Source organism: Lepidothrix coronata, unplaced genomic scaffold (assembly GCF_001604755.1).
Source record: "Lepidothrix coronata isolate B3197 unplaced genomic scaffold, Lepidothrix_coronata-1.0 Scaffold307, whole genome shotgun sequence".
In the NCBI taxonomy this organism is placed as follows: Eukaryota; Metazoa; Chordata; class Aves; order Passeriformes; family Pipridae; genus Lepidothrix; species Lepidothrix coronata.
Genome location: NW_016690487.1, coordinates 106,576 through 126,754, shown reverse-complemented (window position 1 = coordinate 126,754; position 20,179 = coordinate 106,576). Strand labels below are relative to the sequence as shown.

The 20,179-nt window shown below is 42.0% G+C and overlaps 1 protein-coding gene across 1 annotated transcript in view; it reads left to right on the top strand.

The window, feature by feature from the left end:
• Window positions 1–14,741: 14,741 nt before the first annotated feature.
• The window catches only part of LOC108508648 (rho GTPase-activating protein 24-like), a gene marked incomplete at its 3' end in the record, with an annotated part of 78,108 nt that continues 72,670 nt past the window's right edge, over window positions 14,742–20,179 (top strand). Inside the window, exon 1 of the mRNA XM_017837612.1 lies at window positions 14,742–14,816. The remainder of the gene's footprint in view (window positions 14,817–20,179) is intronic.

The following is a 20,179-nucleotide window of genomic DNA, read 5'->3' as shown; positions in this document are numbered from 1 at the left end:
ATTTAAAAGTGAGTTAAATTAAATTGTTTACTTTTCTATCTAGACCATCTCTTTTCTCTTCATTGCACTCCATCACAGTTATCACTGGTTGCACCTCATTCACCCCATGCTCATCCCAAAATGTGCCATACATCATCTCTTGCAAAAATGTTTGGATTTTTTTGTTAAAACTGAATAGCCAATATGAAATAGAGTAAATGCTTGCCTTCAGCCTGTAAAGGATATGAACGTTTATTATTTGACAATAACATTCACAAAATTACTGATTTCTCAGCTTGTGCCATCAAGGGGCACCCACAAAATACTTGTAAAACGAGACTGGGAACTAAAATTTCATAACCATGTACTGGAAGACTCAGTGAGTTTGTCTTATGATCTATTACAGTTTTCCTGTTGACTGCTCATGGTAACATGAATGCTAATGGCTGTCTTTTCACCTCTCAGTGATAAAGGTGAAAAAAGGACAAAAAACTCTTCCACCCATTCTGCTGACAAGAATTTCCTACTCTGATGATACTGTGGCTTGGGTTTGCCTTTCCCCCCCCCCAATTACATTTTACTAAAATCAACTGTGATTCATTTGTATTAGATATTTGCTTTGCTACTTCATCACATGAAGCCAAAGCTTATCATTCACCCTCTCAGTTATTCTCTTTACAAGTCCTGTATTTCTTATCCTGGTGATGACACACGTTAACAGTGTGATTAACAGAAACTTTTCTTGGTACAGAGAAAGGTCTTCAGCTGGTCTACAAGAGTGTTTAACCTCGTGAGTTCATTGAAGCCACGGTGATGGATAAAGTGATTTAAAATGTTTGTAAAAACAGTGTTGAAGCAGTAACAGTGAAGTGCAGTTTGGCAGGAGACACCAGACCTATCCAGCACTACATATCTGACTACAGTATTGTTCCACAGTAAAAGGAGTACAGAAATAACAGGCATGAGTGACTGCCAGAATGGCTCCTGGATTGTCAGACAGGGAAGTTTCCTTAACAAACATGTGAAAGAGACGTGTCTGAGCTTCAGGAATAGTCAGAAAAAGACACTTTTTGCCTGTGCTCTCACTTTGTCTGGAAAAATGATCTAAAGCTCCCAAAGGCACAGATTATAGACAGCAGTCTGTATAGTGAGGTTCTCCCAGGCAGTAAGTGATGCTCATTGTGGCAGTGGACCACCCATGGTCTTTAAAGCTGAGACCCCCTGTGCTGTAGGATATAATAGGCACCTTCACACTGTGGATTTAAGTAATTTTATATTGTGGTATGGTTTCATCTCCTCTTTAGTGCATCTTAAAGCTGTGTCTGCCTAATGGATGGATTGACATATCTTGGGCCCATCTGCTTGTGTGTTATGCACAATTTGGTATAGATTTAACTTGGATCCTTAAGTTCTCAATGTTTTTATTCTTTTCTTCATTCTTGTATTTCTTGGGGGTGCTTTGGCCACCTACACTCAGTCAATGGAATGGAAAGTATTCAAGAATTTGTTAGGTAACTAAACTCTTCTTGGATGTTGCTTGGATTGACTGACTTTGAATGTTATAAACGTGTTTTCCTTCTTTGTCTCTCCCTGTAACAATGGGGTGCAGTGGGTGGTTGGCTGGCAGAGGTGATGGTTTCATGAAAGTGGTTTGTAAGTACAATGAAGATGGCTTTGGGGAGGAATTGAGCAGAAGTATCAGCCTTGGGATATTACTATCAAAGCTGCTAAACTCTGAAAGGCATTTAATGCATGTGACTGAGCAGTAATAAAAATGGTTCTACTTTCTCCTCTAAACCATAGTCTGTGTTGTGGGTAACCATTTCTTCTTTGGGAGCCCCTTCCCATGTCCCAGTTGTCAGTATAATTTTAATAATCAGGGTATTGCTGCAGGTATGTCCCCACACGGGTCAGTGAAACACTGGTGTGTGTTGGTAGAACTTCCTGCCCTGCTGCAGTTAGAGCTGGTTCTGTGTTTGTGATCTTTGGAGATGCCAAGTTACTGAGTTCTGTTATTCATATTAGCGTGGATCTCAAAACAAGAGACATGTCTAGAGGTGGTTTATTTTACCGATGCAATGTCCAGCTCGGAGTTCATAAGAGCAAAATGACGTCTGCTTCTCACTTGCTCCTCTGAGACTCTGTTTATCCCACATATTGGGAACAATATTGGGCTACTTTTTACTCCCCTCTTCGAGGCCAGCTACATACCACCAAATATGGGGGAAAAAAGAGTGAGTTCTCTGATTTTTTATGGTCTCTGTAAAAATTGGCAAGGCATTATTTACTTGTGCTCTTTACTTGAAGTGGCATTAGATGTGTTTCCCGATCTGTCGAGATGGGATTCACAGTCCAAATTCCTCTTTACTTTGCTTCCAGTGCAATGAGTGGGTGACTTCATCCTGTTTCTCTGCAGCAGAAAATAAAATTCTGTGCCAGAATCTTTGAAAACTAAGCCTGGGTATCCAACAGTCACGTTACGCTTCCTAATGGAAGCGCAACATGTTGGGCATTGTAGCAACAGAGAGTCATTGTCCTGGAGAGCTTAAGTTGAAACAGATGTGTTAGAAGTGGGGGAGGAAGAAGAAAGACACAGAATAGCAGCATGGGTTGCACAGATTCGCTTGGCTGGCAGAAACTTGGACTAGAACTCAAATCTCATGGCCCCTAGCTCATTGCTTTTTTTGGGCTGGATCCTGTTCTCTGTTTATATCACTCATGACATCTGTCTCATTTTTGAGACTTGCCAGGTAGGTTGAAGAAAAGAAGTTAATGGGACATTACCACTACAGTATCCATAAGTTCCCAAAACCACAATTACTTTTTTTTTCTTTTTTTGAAGGAGGAAAGTTGGTTTGGGGTTTTTTGGGCTTTTTTCTTAGCATTCAGTTTTGCTGAAATATTCCAGTTACAGGACTGACTTGTAGATGACTTGTATGCAAGCATCGGCAGGAATGATTTTACAGTCTGGGATGCACTTTCCTACTCTGAGTTTTTCAGCTCCATTATCATGTTTAGCAGTGTAGGAACTTGCTGGGAGTGGTGGGGAACCAAGTCACAGGAGTATTGCATTTTCTGTTGCATCTGGTCCCCATGGTCTGGTGAACAGGAAGGCTTGGGTTTCTGTAAAGCCCTGGTCTGTGTTTGACAGCTAGGTTCTGGCTGAGAACTGGCAAGGGTTTTGGCAGCCTCTCTGAAAGGGATTTGAATCTCACTGTGGGCTTAATGGTAGATGCAGTGTGATTGAGTTCCACAGAAAGTTTCTTTTCTTGTGTAACCAATTACTTTTTCTTCCTGCTCTACGGTCTGTATTGTTTGATCATAATTAGACAGGTAATGGGGGCTTGGGTGGGCAAGTAGAGCTCAGTAAGTATTATCATCACCCAGATCCTCTGGGTTACAGGGAGAGGGCTGTAATTTTTTTGTCTGATGGAAAAAGTTCTACCTCTACAAGTCAAAGAGATTCACAAAATACAACGAATGTATTGGAGCTTGAGGCTGAGACTTCCTAGCCTGGTGCAGGGAGAGAAGAAATGAATTATCAGGAAAAGGAGTTAAAAACAAGAGAAGCTTTTAACTTGTTAGGGCTTGGAACTTCCAGTAAAAGGCTTGGTGGAGATGAGGCAGATGATGCTTTTCCTCTACCAGCCATCATTTGCATGGCAAATGCTCCTTGCAGGTCTCCTTGTAAATGCAGAATTTCTTGTTATTTGGTGATGCCTTAAAGTCGTTCAGAACTGCCTTCTCCATAAATGGAGATAAGCAGATCTCTAGCAGCAAAGGCAGAGGGTCAGAAAGGACAGGTGAGGTTGCAGAGATAGTCAGGTGCATAAGAGACACTGAAGGAAACATGAAGGCATTGAATGCTGAGAAGCCTGTGCTTTCTGCTTGGTATTATTGGGTTGTTTAGTCTCACTTGCTAGCTGTTGGGATTTAGGATACATTCTTATGCACTAGTTTCTGTTCCCCCATACCTGATACAGACAGTGATGCACAGTGTGAGGCAGGTGTGAATCACCAGTAGCCTCTGTCAGATCACTCCCTTGTCTTCCGGAATTTGTTGTGGAGTTTAATTGCTGGAATTGTGTATTGACTTAGAAATACTCCTATCTGCAAGGGGAGAAAAGTGTCGGCTTCCCTCACAATGAGAAAAACTGCATGACCAAGGCCTTTTGGGAACAGCTGTTTCTTAATTCTGGAAATACCAAGTCTGATCTTAGTTTCTCCATTTTTGGATCTGGATGTAGGAAGTTTCTTCCACACCACTGAAGACGATGGGGAGCAGCAACAGTTGATTGTCATATGTAGCTCGTCTGTGAGAGGCAACAGATAATCTCTGTGCCTGCAGTATGCATGGCAAAAATGAGATTAAATTAAAAACAACAACTCAAGATAACCTGTATGCCAGGTCTTTTATAAGTGTATTTAATACAAATTTCATCAGCTCTGGTTAAATTGCATGATGAAATAGAGGGGTCAAAAAGGGAGGGGTCTGTATGTCATCCATTCTGGATTATATTGCATGAAGTAGTAATCCCCACCATTTTGCTGGGGTGACTTGAAAGCATTATTCTGAGCACTTAAGGAAGGAAGGCTTTTTTTCTTCTAGAAGTAATAGCCTTAATTATCTCATTGTTACAAGAAGTGACCCTTTTCATTTCTGTGGCTGCTTGCCTAGAGGAGGAGGTCATTTGCCATGATACTTTGATAAAATCTCTGGAATTAAAAACTTTCTGAGTACCCAGGTCATCAGACATAGATTAGGCTCTGGAAAACATTCATAAAATGAAATGAGGCATGTGGAGATGAGTGCAGCGGCCTTTATTGCCATGATTAGATATCCAATTATGTTGCTTCATTTGAGTATCTCATCTCATGTAGCCTCTGCTTGTGGCATCACCTCTGCTCACTGCATCTATTTTGTGTAATGTTGAGGAAACTGTGACAGGGGCCTTTGTGGCAAGTAGAAAACAGAAGCTTTAAAATATTCAAATGTAAAAATCCTCTTCTTGTTGGCAGGTTTATTCTTTAGTAAAGGGTCTTGATGAAGAGGGGAGTATCCATAGAGAGTTTTAGGGGGAAAACCAGATGACAGTGGCATTTCAAGAGAAACCCAAGAGCTAGTTGAGGGGTTTTTTTCTGTTGAAAGATTTTTATTAAGCACCTGGAAGGCATAAAATACATCTCAGAAGTACTCTGAGTCAACTGAATGGCCTTGAAAACAGCTTGTATGTGGAAGAAGAATGGACAGTTGCTAGAATGGCTTTCATGTATGGGATAGCAGAAAGAGGTCCCTATCCCTTTGATCCAACAAAAGTATGCTGAGTGGCAAATGGGGCTTTTTGGCTCTAGAGATATAAGCCTTATTTTTGCTATTAAATTAAATGGCTCAAGAGCTCTCTAGCACTTTGAAGTAAATGCCACCATTTGAGATGGAGGTTGATGCGTCAGTCCTGCCTCAGGATGCATCCGAAAGGATGGAAGAGAAATGACTTTGGACTGCTGTGTTTTCTGTTAATGCTCAGTCTCTTGCTAGAACTATCTCTCACTTGAATCCCCTACTGGAATTTGAAGACCTTAACTGGGAGATCCTGAAAGCTCCCAAAGCAAATAGTGGAGCAGAGTAAATGTTAAGCAGCAGTCAGTTAGGGCTTAAAAACTCAAGTGGCTCTCCAGATGAATCAGGGAGCTATAGCTGTGTTTGTTCCAGCTCTCAGCTCTGTGCTACAGTACAGCAAATAGTTCATCCTTATCCCCAAAATCTCTGGTCGAGCTTTAAGGGCTCATAGCTGACTTACTGCAGAGTGACAGCGAGGACGGCATGCAATCTTGTCTTTAAATCCATGTGATTCCACTCGTTGTTCTGATGCCTTTCTGAATGCTGTCTTCAGAGAAAAAAAGGGAGAAACACAGCAGGGCAAACATAACTGGAGCAAATTTTGCAGAAGGATGCTTGGTAATGATTTTGGGAAGTGGTGGATAACACATTATTTAACTGTCTGCCTTTGTAGTGTCCCAACACAAGCAGGTGTTCTCTCTGTGTTGGGCAGAGCATTACAATGAGCCCTTAGCAAAGCTTTACTGTGCCACTGCTGGACTGAAGTAGTGCTCAGGTTTTCCTTACCTGGCGTTCATGTGAAATGCATGATGAAGAATGGCAAACACTGCTGCAGCTTTGAGTGCTCAGCTTCCCAGTACTCAAGGTGTAACCAAGTTTACAATGAAACTGGGATGAAATTATCAGGATTAGCAATCCACGAATACGAGTGGGACTGCCTCTCATCTTTTGGCTTTACTCTGCTGGCCTAAATTTGCACCATATAATGGTCACAGTGAGACCAGATTTACAGTGCTGAGAAATACCATGCATTAAAGCTGAAGTGTAGCATGAACTAGCAGTGAGACTTGATAGAAAGCAAACAGTCCACTAGCAAAGGGCACACGAGCTTTAAACGTTTGAATTTTTATTTCAGTTCCATCTAGTCAGGACCACAGTGGAAGGGAAGCTGTAGAAAACCAAGTCCAAGTGACCCATGTGTTGGTGAAGCACTGAACTGCTCTTAATCATTTTTGACCAGGGTGTCTAAACACACTAACTGTAGAGACAAACCTTAAAACATGGTTGAAAGAAGTCCAGGCATTTACTGATAAGGTAAACTATTCACAGGGTTAGGAAATGATAATTTATCTGGAAACATTTGTTGAAGTAGTAAGATGTTATCAGCCTCTAATGTAGTCTACTTGTATCTGTCCTTGAAGGAAATAGTGATGGGTATTCCAGGATTACACTTAAAGTATTGTAGAACATATGTGTTGCAGGCAATGTCCTGAAATAAATAATCTGTGGGTTTACCAAAGCTCTCTGAAAATAACTGAGGTTCCCTTGGCATACAATGTGTTAGTGACAGAAGGTCCAGTTTTTGTGCAAGTGTCATATTGAAGACATCTAACCTGTGATAATTGCTATCACGATGATGTAATAACACTCGAAAGGGTACTTGCACCTTGAAAAAAGTCTGTGAAAAGGTGAGATTTGCACGATCTGGGAAATGGCATGCTCCATTTATAAGGCATTGTGCAAGTCCTGACCATAACAGTCTTGACACAGTAACTTTACTGGATGAATTCAAGACATTTTAGTGGTCCTTTTTGATGCATTCTTCAAAATAATCCTTCAGTAATATAGAACAGAGTAATTTGTTTCCATCACCCTTGCTCACTAATGAAAGCTGATCAAAAAGCACTATGTGTGAGTTTTTTACTGCCTTATCCAAGTCTTCGGGACCAAAATGTCTAATTTGTCCTTGAGACTAAACCTACTGTCTTGTGCAGGAGAGTGTTTTGTGGGCAAATTTTGTAACAATTGTCTTTAATTTTTGCTCTCCTGTTTTTTGTTGTGATCTGGTCACGTTCCTGTTACCTCTGTTACCCTTTGCACCTTAAATAATGTAGCTCATACAACGGGGCTTGTCACTCTTCAGAGCTGTAGTCCAGCAGGTTGGGCCTGACCTCGGGGAATCTGTGTTCATGTTAACCACTGGTATTGGTAGATTCCTCCTTTCCATGTGCCACCAGGGCAAACTACAGTGCAGTGGTTGTGTTAGTTTTTTCAACTAAAAAACAGACATTTATTTTCTAATGAAAGTTGTTTGAGACACTGACTTCCTACCCTCCTCGATGCTTGTTCTTTACTGATGTAACATCACAGAGGGTGATGTTTTGCTGCAGATGTCAGCAGAAGTAGTTGGTGTGATAGATTTGGACTGGAGCATTTTCAAATGGACACAAATTGTGCCTCGTGCAATAACTGTACCTGCCCTTTTACTTGCTGTAAAAGCTTTTTGTTACAAGAAAGCATAGGAAGGAGTACATGGTCGCCTGAGGGCAGTGCTCTTTGTGGTGTTTTCGCATTTCTACTCAGAGATCAGCCTTGACAGTTAGGTGAATGAGTGCCCTCTGGACAGGGTGTGCAGACATCTCATTAGAAATCATGGAAATTGTAAAATACAGACACAGTAGAACATAATTTCATTGTTGAGGGGTTTCTGAATTCTTTACTTGTTGGCTTAACTGTGTTAAATTCATCACATCTGATGCATTTATTCCTGCAGTCAGGTTCACTGTGGGGTGCTGGTTTTCCCTTGTAAATTTACTGCTGCTTTATGGGATGGATGTTTCTGTTTTTCCATCCAGCCTATTGAGAGGCAATGTAAACTGGAACTCCTGTTTACTGTTGATGAGTAACATTCCCTTCCTAGTGAGCCAAGAAGATTGCTTGGCCAGTGGTGAACCCCTCTGAGCTCTTATAGCTTGTTTTTTTTTCCCTACTGCTTACTTTCTGCTGCTTTTTCCCTACTACTTTTCTACTGCAACTACTGATACATTGCTTATGGAAGTGGAATTGCTCAGAGTCTGCATCTTTGAGTAGGTAAGACTATGCATTTAAACACCAGTTAGCAGGAACATAACTATAATATTAAGTTCTGCTTGCATTCTTGTGTATACACGTTATAAGTGTATCACCAAAAATAAATCCTGACACCCAGTATTTTTGGATTTACTCATTTCAGCTAGGCAGCTGCAGCTGCTAAATAGACAATTGAGGAATTTTATGTAACATACCACAGCATATAAGTGTAGATGTTAGTTTCTAAGGAGAAGAAATCTTGTTTTGCAATGTCAGTGTTCCCAAGAGGGACAGGCTAAAGAGTTTTTATTTCCATGTGAATTTCAGCTTCTAGGAAGATCCCAATTTTTTTTAAAATGTATTAAAAAAAAAAAACCCCAACATTATTTTTGCATGGCACCAATCACTCTCTAAAATCTCCATTGTCAAATGGACATGGAGCATGAGAAAACTCATGCTATCTGTGTATTTGAAGGTTGTACTCTCTGCAGAGAAAGGAACAAAAGTAAAACATTCTGTTCTAAACTCTCCTGTGCAAACAGGATCTAGAATTTACTGAGTTGAGCTTTGACTTATAATAGCAAATCAAGATTCACTGTTGGAATGAATACATTAGGAAGGGGATTTTTATTTTTATTTCTCCCTACTTGCTGCCATCCCTTGCAGGGATATTCATGTGCCTTGTGTTCTGTGCTTCTGACCAAAGACACAAGGTCAGTTGCCTTCCGCCTGTCCTGTGAGTCCAAATGAAATCAGCTTTATGGCTGGGAAAGAATAATATGTTTATGCTAGTTAGGGCTAATTCCAAAGTAATCTTGGAGCAAAATTAGAAGATGTTTAGGAAATCAAAGCCAAGTGGCATAAAATCAGATCTGATCTGAGATCCTGGCAACAGCCTTGTAAAAGAGTCAAGTCTTGTAATCAGTGAGTGCTTAAACAAAAACATTAGTTTTAAAGCCTTGTGTTGATGTTCCTGATGTTGGTTGTCCATTTCTGCATTGATCTACTACACCATAAATCATCACTATATATATTAAAGCTCTATTCTGTGTCTTCTAGCACTTTTTAAGTTCTAAGAAATTAATATAATTTGAAGCATAGATTGCGTGGGTGATTGTCTTTGCCTCAGTCTGGAATCAGCTTCCTCCTGTGTGTCCAGAACAACCTTGGTTTGTTTTTCATAATGTTTTCAGTACAACTCTAAACTCAAAAATCTGGACTTGGAGGAAGTAGACCAGATAAAATTGTTTGGGCTCTTAAAAGAGGAGGAGAAATTCTCTGCTGAATACTGACATCCAACCTAAACATAAGGTTATTTTGAGCACTTGCACAGAAAGGAAGAGGGAAGAGATGGAAAACCTTTTTTTTTTGAGTATTATGGTTCTTCCATGTGATTTGATGTATAATGCACACATCTTAATAGTCCTACATTAGTCCCAGTAGTCTAGACTGGAAAACAGAACATGCAGTTAGGAATTATGATATTGAGTTCAACTATCGTTGCATGTGAGGTTCAGTTGCCAAGCACAGGGATGGAGCAAGTTATAAGGCAGGGATAGGTTTGAAGATGCACAAAGTATTCAAACATTCTTGATGACTATGAGTAGAAATTTCCTCCACGAGTAAGGAAGATCTTCCACTTTTCAAACCATTTTCAGATGTGTCAGGTTTTGGCCCTGTCCCTGAGCACTTGCATGTCTCTGCTTTATGGTTATTAGTGTAAGCAGCTTTACTTATTTGTGAAACATCTTGCAGACTCTGTCCCATGGAAACAGTACAGATTTAAGCCACTTTTCAAGATGTTGTTAATTATTTCTGAGTGTGCCTTGTCCTTTTCTTGCTGAGGACTAATGACACAGCAGTATATTTATTCAGTGAGCTGTGGCTGTCTTTTCTACCTTGGGACTTTTAATTTTGCTGAAACTTGCTATATGAAATTCCAATTCTTTCCTTATTGACAACTGTGATATTGGATAAACAAAGGAAATTGAGGTGAGCAAGTACTCAAAAATATCCAGTAAAAGTCAAACTAGTAAAAAATATTGCATCTTCCAAAATAATCCAGGCACTGGAGGAATATGACAGATTTCATCTGTGAATGAGTTAATGATAAGGTGAATTGATTTCCATGAACCTGAAAATGGGAAATGACTGGCCAGTTTGTTCTATTGAACAACACAATCAGTGAGAATAGGATGGGAAGATATTTCCTGAAATATACAGTGAATTAAGTACTGTCTTCTCTGTTGTTATTAGACAATACAAACCGCAGGGGCAGCAGATACTTTCTGGGCTTAGTTACCTTGAAAAAAGCAGTATTTTTTCCTGCTTGCTTACACATTTGCCACTTTTCTCATCAGACTGCACAGATCCCTGCAGAGAAGCTGTGTTCCAAAGGCTGTGTCTATATACATCCATACATCAACACATGGAGGAAGAGTGAGTCTCTTAGATATGGAGTCCACAAGCTGTGCAAGCCCATCCTTGCTAGATCAGAAAAGGCCTGTAAAATAACTCTGACTTACTCAATGCAATTTGGGGTTTTTTGCTGTTTGTGTTCCTGCAGATCAGAACAGTCCAGCACGTATCTTCAGGTGTTACTGTCGCACAATTAACTTTAGCCCTAGATTTAAAACAAATAACTTGTTGTGCCTCCTGCAGTGACCAGGTGAGAAGGTTAGGCTCAGCACCGAGCAACAAAGTTGTTTTGCTGCTTCCACTGGTGTAAAAGGCTTTAAGGGCAAGAGGCTTAGCAGTGGACTGTAAGTAGTTCAGTGGTGGTATTAGTTACAGATCCATTTTCGTCATCCATAAGATGAGCAAGGAAGAGGGAACTTGAGTTAAGGTACTCTGCGATCACTCCCATCCAGGGAGCATGTTTGCCCAGAGAGGGGAATTGCCTTTGGAACTTGACCAAGGGTATTCCATGCTTGAGCAGACCCAAACTGTCTGGTACAAATGCAGATTTCATCCTTCCTGTTTGATTGTTTGGTAGAGTGTTTCTAGTTTGTGTCATTAAATGTTCTGGAAAAAACGTGTTGTTCTTCTAGAGGGAAAGATTCAAAATCTTAGTTCCCTGCTATGCAAAGGTCAAGTCTTTGAAGTGTCTCTGTCTTCTTAGGTTTGGTATCCAAGGAGTTAGATAGGAGCAGTTTTAGCATGGAAAATGAGCTGGGTACCTACCAGCACCAACCCAGGCTTTTCTTAGCCTTAATTGTGTATTGCATGGAGTTGGATAAACTGTTTCCAATTATAGACCTATTCCCACTGGCTTTTCCCTAATGTAGCTAGTGAATTACTGGATATTGAAGTACATGTACAAAAGACAATTTGGGCTGAAGGACTTCAATGCATCTTACAAAGGAAACCGTACAGCTGCAAATATGAATTTGTTTTATGGTCTCAATCTCAACTTTACAAGGGTATCACCTAACAAACCATAACCACTGCGGAGAGAAAGAACAGGAGCAAGTGGCCACCCATAAGCAAAGTAAGGCAGGAAATCTGACTACAAAGGCTCTCCTCGTTATTATTGTTGTAATCACGTATCGATAGCCAGACTTCACATGTGCAGTTGTTCAAGGACACGAGTGGCTTTGCAACTCAGCTTTTGAAAGCACCTGCGTTGTGGGCACAAGGCTGTGAGTTGTCTGTGGTGCATGAGCAGGTCTGGCACAGGACCAGGGGGTCTGTGTGTACCCACTGCTGCAGCCAGCAGTTCCAGCCTGCCCTGCAGCTTGTTTCCTGTTCGTCTCTGTGCTTAGGAAGTACATTGTGCCACTCTCCTTTTTCTACAGTAGCTGGAAATTTCCCTGGGGTTACTTCTCTCTTAAGAGAACAGTACAGTAACAGAAGAGTAATTTCCTATCATTTAAACAAGAGGTCCTGTGTCTTAATATGGCTGTTGTTCAAATAAAGGCACAGAACTGCAGAAACAAAAGTTAGAAGCGCCTGAGTTAAGTTTTTATATCATGTCGATTACTGTGATGCATAAAGTGAGGCTCCCATATGTACAGGCACCTCATCAGAGCACGCAAGGTCCCTGATGGTGGAAGGCTTTCCAGCCCATTAAAAAATGTTTTTTCTAGTATGTCATTCTGGCTGTTCTCCCTGTGAGCCTGCATTTGGCAGCCAAGCAAACCAAAGGCCAGCATAGGTATCCTGCTGTGTGTGTGTCCTTCTCCTCACCATCTAAAGTTTGTGCATGTTTACTTTTTCTTCCTGACCAGGCATGTATTATATATCCTGTTTGCTCTTAAAAAAAAAAAAAAATCACACTGGCATAGAATTAGCAAGACTCGGGGGCTTCTTCTGACTGGTATGGTTGTTGGAAGAAGCTGCATTTTGGTGGGGTGCAGCAAGCTGTCCCTGATGCTGAGGACCTCTGTTGGCCAAATCTCTGCATTTGGCAGGGAAATCACAGGAATGACTTTGCCTCCTCTTTGTTTTATCTCTGTGGATTTCTTTTCCAGGGACAGGAGCAAGGACCAGCCCTCATGCTGAGTGACTTGCTTAGTTCCCTTTTCTGGCTGGCTATCTCACAAAAAGCTGGGAAGCTGAGGGAAGCATCTTGGGTATTCCCCTTCATTCATGCACTGATATCTGGGCTGACTGCTGTAGGTCCCAATCCTTCTTACAGCACTAGTGAGAGGCAGAGTTCAGAAATTTGATTCAATATGGATAACCAGGTAGCTGAATGATTTTGTTTCTGTTAAAGGTAGAAGCTTCTCCAGAGCAGTGGTATCCCATTATACTGCTGCAAGCTATGACATGTCATCTGCTACAGTACGTAAATGTTTTTCAGACCTCATTTATTGAAAAACTACATAAATCTGATGAATAGATCAGAAAACTGATTGCTTTCAAAAGGCTGTAGTTAATTCTTGTAGTAATCGGGATTTTTTTTAGTGCTTTCACATTGGGTGGAGCTGGAACCAGCAAACACAGAATTGTAAGAAATGGGTCATGGGAGGGAAGTTGGTGGGAGTGTGTCTAGATCTGTCCAAGCTGCACTCACCAGATGCTGAGGTTCTGGGTCATGCAAAATATTTTTTCAGCTTTTATAGATCTTCCAGCTCCAGTCATTATAGGAACACCACGTGCGTAGTACATGTAGCTGAAAATGTGCAGAGTTTTGTTAGTGTGTACAGTACCCATAACCCTGCTTGGGCTTGAAAGTGCAATGTTGCGTCATCTTCAACTATTACTAACAGTATTTTTTTCTTATGATTTCATTATGATACAGTACTAGAAGGTGCTTTTTGTTTCATGATGGGGATGTGAAAGAAAAGACCAGCAGCACAGCAACTAGGATTTTCCGAGAGAGGTTGTGTTTCCATCTGAAACCAATACTGTGGGTTCTCGTGCGCTGGACTGAGGCGGTGGGAGGGAGGACGGAGGTTACTCGGCATTCATTGCCCTCTCTGAGTATGGGGAAAAGTGCAGCCTCATGTTCCCTGAGTCACGCGGGAGCAGTCATGTCATTCAGGGAGCGAACGGCAGCTCCCGAAACCAAACTACAGCTGGAGTTTCCATCATAATTCCCTTTCTGATTTCTGCTGTGCACCTGAGCTGGGCCCTTGGGCCCCCCCTTGTACAGGTCTATGGATGAGTAAAATCCTGAGTCCTTCTTAAAAGAGAGAGCTTCCTGCTAAGTCGCAGAGATGGAGGGCTGTTGGAAGTGGACGAGTCGGGAGCACTCAGTGTGTGCCGAGCCGACTAAAGATGCACCACAGAAATAAAAGCAAGGGGAAGGGGGCGGCAAAACTCTGCGTAGGATCTCGGGGTGTCTGGTGTCCCCTCGTGACGGAGGGGCAGGGAGCCCCCGGGACGGCTCCCGGCGGCTCGGTCCACCCGCGTCGCTGGGATTTCCAGCGCCGTCTGGGACGGCGGCCGCGTTCCTTCCGCAGCGGAGCCGGCGGCGCGCCCCGGGGCTGCCCAGCCGCCTGTGAAACCCGAAACCCGAGGGCTGGCCCTCGGCAGGCCGCTCCAGCCCCTCGGCCCGCGCCCTCACAACACGGCACACGCGATACCCATCGCACACCTCACACGCAGGCACATTGCACATCTCACGCACTCACATTACACATCTCACACACAGATTACACATCGCACACCACACATCGCACACACGCGGTGCCGCTCCGCCCGCCGCCGTGGGCTGCCCCCGGCGGGCACCGCGGGGCTCCCGTGTGATGGTGGCGGCCCCGCCCGCGCACAGGTCGCCTGAGCGGCTGAGGGAGGCGGGAGGAAAAGAAACTTCTGAGCGCAGCCGAGCCGAAATAAGCTGTCGCTGTTGCCCGGCGTGCCCCGAGGAGCCGCCGCGTGTATGGGCGAGCCCGCCGGCCCTGCGGGCGGGCTGTAGGAGCCCCGGGCCGGGGCAGCGCCGGGGGTCTCGCCGGAGCGGGGCAGCGCCGCAGCGGACACCGGGGTAAGGGCCGCCTTTGCCGCTTTTGTCCGGGTGACAGAACCGTGTGGTCTTTGCAGGACAAATTACTGCTGCAGACCGGGAAGCGGTGGCAGCAGCTGTGTGTGTGTGTATGACAGCTGTTCTTGTCTGCCGAGTGTGTGTGTGTGTAGGCATCTTTAAATGTTATGTGCTGTTATTTCTTGACGGTGCCAAATACTTCGTAACAGAATCCCTTTCTGTTGGTTTCAGGGGTGCAGGCAGAATATATGTGATCTGACTACTTGTTGACTTAAGTATATTTGAGTCAAAGACCCTTGTGCTTTCTGCCAATCCCCGTGTTAATGGGTGTCTTGGGTTTGTGATGGTTGTCTTAAAATCTTCCTCCTTCTGCACAAGTGTCTGTAGCAGGCTTTGAGAGGTAAGGTCCTCACTGGGACAGACTTTGCAACAAGGAATCTGTAATCACAAAAGAGTTGGGGAATCTGCCATGGATTTTTAGAGCCACTGAGTGGATTTCTTTTTAAGATGAGGGAATAATTGTCTTCTCATTTTCCTTCATTGGGAAGGAGGTGGTATATAATATTTGTCTCTTTCTTGTCTCTAGCAGTAATGTGCATGTATGTTGTCAGTTTGGGAGTTTTCTTATTTCAGCAGGGTGGAGAGTATTAAATAATTCATGTTTGCTGTTAAAAACGTTTTTACAACAGATGACTGGAAATAAACAGCAGTAGTTTTTTTAGATCGGTACCTTTTAGATAGAAATAAGAAAACAAATTAACTTAATATGTAGCACAGTGATGTCATAACACAGAATTTATCTAATATTAATATGAATTCTTTTTGTCTGTGTTAAGTGGCATGGTTGCTGGGAAAGGATGATCATAGCTCTTATTAGCTCAGCAGGTATTAAGGTGATGTTAGGTTAAGTTTTTCTGTCGTGCAGTACTTCTGTACCTAGAAGGTGACAATAACTTCTGTATGTTCAGGGGAAAAGGATTCCACATGAGGTAAGAATTAAGGGACTGGGACTTATCAATACAAGGGGCAAAGCATCTTTTCCTAGCTAAAAAGGATTTAAGTGGCATCTCATACTCAAAGAAGGCATGCAGAGTTATAGCCAGAGGTAGAAGAAGGAAGGATTGAGAGTCAAGTGCTTGTTTCCAGTCCCATGAAATTTTCATGTTGTGGCAGGTTTTGTTATTGCAAAAGACATCTTCTAGTATGTGATACAGTGACTTATGTTAAAAATAAATGTGCATAGAACTCATGTTTCTTTGTGCATGGTATCTAAAGTTATTAGTCTGCCTTTTCTTTGATGTCCTGTCTCTCAGCTGTTTTTTTCTTCCCTGTTTCTTTACTTGACTTTCAGTCTTTAATGGAACTAGGTTTAGTCCACCCTGAAAAAACTAAACCAACTAAAAAACTGACAGTAATTAAGTAAAAAATATAAAGCCATGTAGAAAATTCAACTAAAAACATGATTCTATATGTAAAGCATGTCTTCTTTGCACTGTAAGGCAGTGTGGTTTTGGACTCAAATGAAGGGGAGGCTGTAGGTTGTTTCTTTGAGACATGTGCTTCTCCTGTGTTTGCAGGCTGGTGCACGGAGATCATTTTTATGGCCCTATAGCTAGGTTCATTTTTCTGAAAATGGACTTTAGAAAGACAGAAATTAAGACCCCTTTAAGGGAATGGCCTCACAAGTAGTAGTTTGTAAGGTCATATCTTAAGAAGCAACCAGAATCAAAAACTCCTGTGAGCTTCATGTGCAACTAAAGCACATGAGCATGTCTTGCTGCTTGATTCAATATCTGGGGCTTTTTTAAATACAGTGTGTGGTAAAAAAAAAAGGGGAGTTGAAATTCATGGCGAGTAGTTTGAAGGGATTTGCAACTGCAACCTTTAGCTTTCTTCTCTGTAGGCTCTTCTGTGTTTATTGTGACCTGATAGCCTTTAGAAGTATGCTTTATTCTTGGAGCTATTACTTACTGGCTATGTAACAAATGTGGATAGAGCCTTTCCCAAATCTTCGTTCGTGAAGCCTAGCCATGATTACTTACTGGCTTTATCTATATTGGGCAGAGGGAATGCTTGACGTAATTATTTATTTTTTTTTAATAATCTCCTGGAACAGAGTGTGACACTTCATCATATTGGGGGGGACATTTGTCTTGTACAGTGTTTTGAGAGGGTGAGTGTTTATTAGCTTCCAGCCAGGAAGCAAAAGAAAAGGTTGTCTTCTCTTGGCATTCTGAACAAAGAAAAACATTGCAGGAGCATATCTGGTATAGGTTTTCTTTGTTTACTGTGTGGAACTTGGCTTTCTGTAATATTGAAGACTCCAGGTAAGGTGAGTGAGTGGCTGATAGTGTCAGATGATAAGGAAACACACAACTTTTAATGCAACTTCTTACTCCACCGCCAGTCTTGGGGGATAGAAACTTAAAAAGACAATAGAGGCCGAATTTCCAGCTTAGATTCTCTTCCTTCATGTAAAACTCTAGAAAGTGTGAGTGATAAGATTTAGTCTATGTTACTTTCTATTATTATGTTAAAGCAAGGATTTCAAGTTAGAATTGTTTTTTTTTATAGTTGTTGCCTGCATTTATTTAGAGAGTCTTTATTAGGTTGCACTTTTTTTTATTGAAAGCATTCACCAGGTGACTCAAAAATGGATGTGCTTCAGCAGCATAGCAGACATCAACAAACCCTGTGTTGAGGTAGATAAAGGCTCTTCAGTTGCAGAGCTGTAATCAAATGGTGCTGAAATCCCAGTCTTATAGCAGTGGGAAGGGCATACAGCCTTTGGTGGCATTGGTACTGTGGGAGCCAGAAGAGGCTGCCTTGCCAGGGAGCTGTGCATGAGCTCCCAGGAGCAGCTGGATGGTGTTAGGAAGCAGCACTCTTTTTGGTCTCTATGGTAGCCCAACCTCAGCAGGACAGCCAGCGTCTGATGCCTCCCAAGCCTCCTGGTTTTGTCATCTTTGCTTCCAGTAGGTACCCTCAGAACATGCCTGCAAACCAATTGTGGCAAACAGAGTGTAGGTGTCTGATCTTGGTGTGAGGAGCTGCATGTTGAGAACTTCTTATTCTACAGCTTCTTGTACGTTTCCTGACTTTTTCCTTCTGCTTCACCATTTTGCCAGTTACATTTGGGTGATCAAAGTGTGGATGGTAAGGACTGGAGTGAAGCTGCACATCGATTTTGTATTTAATTGATTACGGCTTCAAAATGAACCATAAGGGTTCCTGATTAGCTTCTATTATAAGCTAGATCATATAGTTTGGAAAAATATCCTGTTTTGCTAACAGAAAATCACTTGATAGACTCTGAATACTCTGCAAAATATCCATTTGATGTAGTTGTCATTAGTCAGCTTTACTGCCAGGTTTTGACCACCAGCTTTGTTAGCTCTGGTTCTTATTAGCTCTTTGTATGTTTAATAGCCTTCTTTATTCAAATTTCTGCTTCCTTTAGAGTTACTATCTTATTCTTTACCTTCTTTTTGTAAAAGTGGAAAATGGAGTTTCTCCTTTTCTTCATTATCTTCTCCCGTTCTTTAATTATTCCAACATTTTTTAAATGGTTTCCAGTTTTCCAAAATGCTTCTAGAAGTTTGAAAACCAGTGCTGGAGGTAATGTTTTGGGTGAGGTCCTCCTGTGAAATCCAGAGGCACGATGATCTTTATACTTTCATTTTCCTTGTTAAATATTCCTGTGATGACACTAGAGATGGAGCTGTTGTGTTGAACAGGGACTTCAGTTTTTCCTTCATGAGGATGCTCTCAGGTACTGTCAGTTCTTCCCAACTTGTGCACCTGCTGAGCAAGAAGACATAGCCTGGTGCACAGACAGACAGACAGACAGACTGGCTGTCAGTCGCCTTTCCTCTTTGTACATAATGGCTTCCTTGGTATTTGTCACCTGCACAGCTTTTCAGTCATGATTTTTTTTTCTTCTTCTTCTTCTCTTTTCTTCCAAGTCATTGGCTACACTGCAAAATAAGATAGTTGCTTTGAGACTAGAAACCACCCGCAGTGTGATGCGTTTTTTTGTTTATGGTCATGGTCTTTGACTTGTCTGTTGAATATTTGAATTAATTTTGTCTGCCTGGCTCAGCTCTTCTTTCATTGGGCTTTCCTAATGAAAATGTCATGCTCCATCAAACCAGAGGTCTTGAAGGAACACGTGAGCTCATTGCTTTTAACTTCAACAAACTTCTGTTGTTTGCTGTTGTACTTGTTAGTCTGGAGGGGCTTTCATGCTTGATGGCTCAATGAGACAAACCTCAGCAGCACATGTTGAATTCGTTGGTAGTGTGTAAATAATTTATTGTCATGAAATGCTTCTCATTTTCCTATATTTAGTTCTGTGCAATTTTCTGTAATAGCCATTATGATTAGTAGCTTTTTAGCAAAGACATTTTTCATGTATGTTACTTCCAAGAAGCAGCTGGTATGTTCCCGTTGTCCTTTTCCCACATCTACCTTTCCTTTTAGAATGGGAATTTAAAAAATAAAAAAAAAAAGAAAATAGAACTTTAAGTGGACTGGTATTCTTGGGCTATCAAATTGAACAATCACAAAGTGTTAGTGAAATGCTAAAGCCCATCAATATGTCTGTATCTGGGAGGCAGTAAGATCCCTCTAGAAATCACTAACTGGGAGAATCAAACATACTTTTTCATGGGTTAGTGGGGTGTGGGCCAAAATAGGTTGGCTATTCCCTTATTTTGAGCTATTTCCATGTTTTAGAAAGTGCTCCTTCAGTAGTCAGAGAAAGTAGCCTTCCAGTTAATCCTTACTCAGTTGACTCAACCTCAGCTCCAGCAGCAGCATCCTGGATTTTCCATAAGCTGCCTTTCTAGCTGTTTCTTTAACCTCCCCCAGCCACCACATGCTCTGCTGTGAGAAGAAAAATGTGAAGAAGGATAACAGTGACACCAGGGGAGGAAAGTTCTAGTAACTGGCAGCTTAAGCTGGAAAAGGTCTTAAAAAGGGTGACAAGAATGGTCAAGGACAGCAGAGCTTCTGTGCAAGAAACAGTGCAGCAGGAAGGAAGGTTTCAGCCTGGAGATGAGATGGCTGCATTAACGAGTGGCAGGCAGTGGGTAAGCAGAGACTAGTTCTTCCCTTATTTTCCAATAGAGGAATCCCAGGGTGTATGCAGGAGTGAAAAGAAGTGAAAGGAGGTAGCATGAGATGCAAATAAGGTGTAATTAAGATGCTTGCCAGAAAGTGTAGAGGTTAGTAAAGGAAAAACCCAGTTTTAAGGGGTAACTAGCTGAAAGTACTGCTGTGTGCTTGCCTTAGTTATCCCATTTGTCTCCGAGGTTTTACTTCAGTCACATTGAAGATGGGATGCTGGGCTGGATGGGCTCTTT